Raw genomic sequence first — 2,500 nt, 5'->3', positions numbered from 1 at the left:
AGGGCTGGATGGGGCTTTCGTATAGCAGGGACGGTGCTGCCTCTCGCTTCGCTCGCTGTTCGCCGCTCACCGCTCGCTCGCTCAGCCAAAAATGGCCAGTTTTGGCCCGTTTTTGGGCTGTTTTGGCCTGTTTTTGGTCCGTTCTTGCATGGCGCGGTGACCGTCGTGAGCGGAGCAAAACGTCAGCCATCTCAGCACCCTGGAACCCCCCGGGTGGCACAGGGCTGGATGGGGCTTTCGTATAGCAGGGACGGTGCTGCCTCACGCTTCGCTCGCTGTTCGCCGCTCGCCGCTCGCTCGCGCAGCCAAAATGACCAGTTTTGGCCCGTTTTTGGGCTGTTTTGGCCTGTTTATGGTCCGTTCTTGCGTGGTGCGGTGACCGTCGTGAGCGGAGCAAAACGTCAGCCATCTCAGCACCCCTGGAACCCCCCGGGTGGCACAGGGCTGGATGGGGCTTTCGTATATAGCAGGGACGGTGCTGCCTCTCGCTTCGCTCGCTGTCCGCCGCTCGCCGCTCGCTCCGCAGCAGCCAAAAATGGCCAGTTTTGGCCCGTTTTTGGGCCGTTTTGGCCAGTTTTTGCCTGTTCTTGCATTGCGCGGTGACCGTCGAGAGCGGAAGCAAAACGTCAGCCATCTCAGCACCCTGGAACCCCCCGGGTGGCACAGGGCTGGATGGGGCTTTCGTATAGCAGGGACGGTGCTGCCTCTCGCTTCGCTCGCTGTCCGCCGCTCGCCGCTCGCTCGTGCAGCCAAAAATGGCCAGTTTTGGCCCGTTTTTGGGCCGTTTTGGCCAGTTTTTTGGCCTGTTCTTGCATTGCGCGGTGACCGTCGAGAGCGGAGCAAAACGTCAGCCATCTCAGCACCCTGGAACCCCCCGGGTGGCACAGGGCTGGATGGGGCTTTCGTATAGCAGGGACGGTGCTGCCTCTCGCTTCGCTCGCTGTCCGCCGCTCGCACGCTCGCTCGTGCAGCCAAAAATGGCCAGTTTTGGCCCGTTTTTGGGCCGTTTTGGCCAGTTTTTGGCCTGTTCTTGCATTGCGCGGTGACCGTCGAGAGCGGAGCAAAACGTCAGCCATCTCAGCACCCTGGAACCCCCCGGGTGGCACAGGGCTGGATGGGGCTTTCGTATAGCAGGGACGGTGCTGCCTCTCGCTTCGCTCGCTGTCCGCCGCTCGCCGCTCGCTCGTGCAGCCAAAAATGGCCAGTTTTGGCCCGTTTTTGGGCCGTTTTGGCCAGTTTTTGGCCTGTTCTTGCATTGCGCGGTGACCGTCGAGAGCGGAGCAAAACGTCAGCCATCTCAGCACCCTGGAACCCCCCGGGTGGCACAGGGCTGGATGGGGCTTTCGTATAGCAGGGACGGTGCTGCCTCTCGCTTCGCTCGCTGTCCCGCCGCTCGCCGCTCGCTCGTGCAGCCAAAAATGGCCAGTTTTGGCCCGTTTTTGGGCCGTTTTGGCCAGTTTTTGGCCTGTTCTTGCATTGCGCGGTGACCGTCGAGAGCGGAGCAAAACGTCAGCCATCTCAGCACCCTGGAACCCCCCGGGTGGCACAGGGCTGGATGGGGCTTTCGTATAGCAGGGACGGTGCTGGCCTCTCGCTTCGCTCGCTGTCCGCCGCTCGCCGCTCGCTCGCGCAGCCAAAAATGGCCAGTTTTGGCCCGTTTTTGGGCCGTTTTGGCCAGTTTTTGGCCTGTTCTTGCATTGCGCGGTGACCGTCGAGAGCGGAGCAAAACGTCAGCCATCTCAGCACCCTGGAACCCCCCGGGTGGCACAGGGCTGGATGGGGCTTTCGTATAGCAGGGACGGTGCTGCCTCTCGCTTCGCTCGCTGTCCGCCGCTCGCCGCTCGCGCAGCCAAAAATGGCCAGTTTTGGCCCGTTTTTGGGCGTTTTGGCCAGTTTTGGCCTGTTCTTGCATTGCGCGGTGACCGTCGAGAGCGGAGCAAACGTCAGCCATCTCAGCACCCTGGAACCCCCCGGGTGGCACAGGGCTGGATGGGGCTTTCGTATAGCAGGGACGGTGCTGCCTCTCGCTTCGCTCGCTGTTCGCCGCTCGCCGCTCGCTCGCGCAGCCAAAAATGGCCAGTTTTGGCCCGTTTTTGGGCTGTTTTGGCCAGTTTTGGCCTGTTCTTGCGTGGTGCCGGTGACCGTCGTGAGCGGAGCAAAACGTCAGCCATCTCAGCACCCTGGAACCCCCCGGGTGGCACAGGGCTGGATGGGGCTTTCGTATAGCAGGGACGGTGCTGCCTCTCGCTTCGCTCGCTGTTCGCCGCTCGCCGCTCGCTCGCGCAGCCAAAAATGGCCAGTTTTGGCCCGTTTTTGGGCTGTTTTGGCCTGTTTTTGGGCTGTTCTTGTGTGGCGCGGTGACCGTCGTGAGCGGAGCAAAATGTCAGCCATCTCAGCACCCTGGAACCCCCCGGGTGGCACAGGGCTGGATGGGGCTTTCGTATAGCAGGGACGGTGCTGCCCTCGCGCTTCGCTCGCTGTTCGCCGCTCTCCGCTCGCT

The sequence above is a fragment of the Musa acuminata genome, unplaced genomic scaffold (assembly GCF_036884655.1).
Source record: "Musa acuminata AAA Group cultivar baxijiao unplaced genomic scaffold, Cavendish_Baxijiao_AAA HiC_scaffold_192, whole genome shotgun sequence".
Lineage (NCBI taxonomy): Eukaryota > Viridiplantae > Streptophyta > Magnoliopsida > Zingiberales > Musaceae > Musa > Musa acuminata.
Note: the sequence above shows the minus strand (reverse complement) of the source record.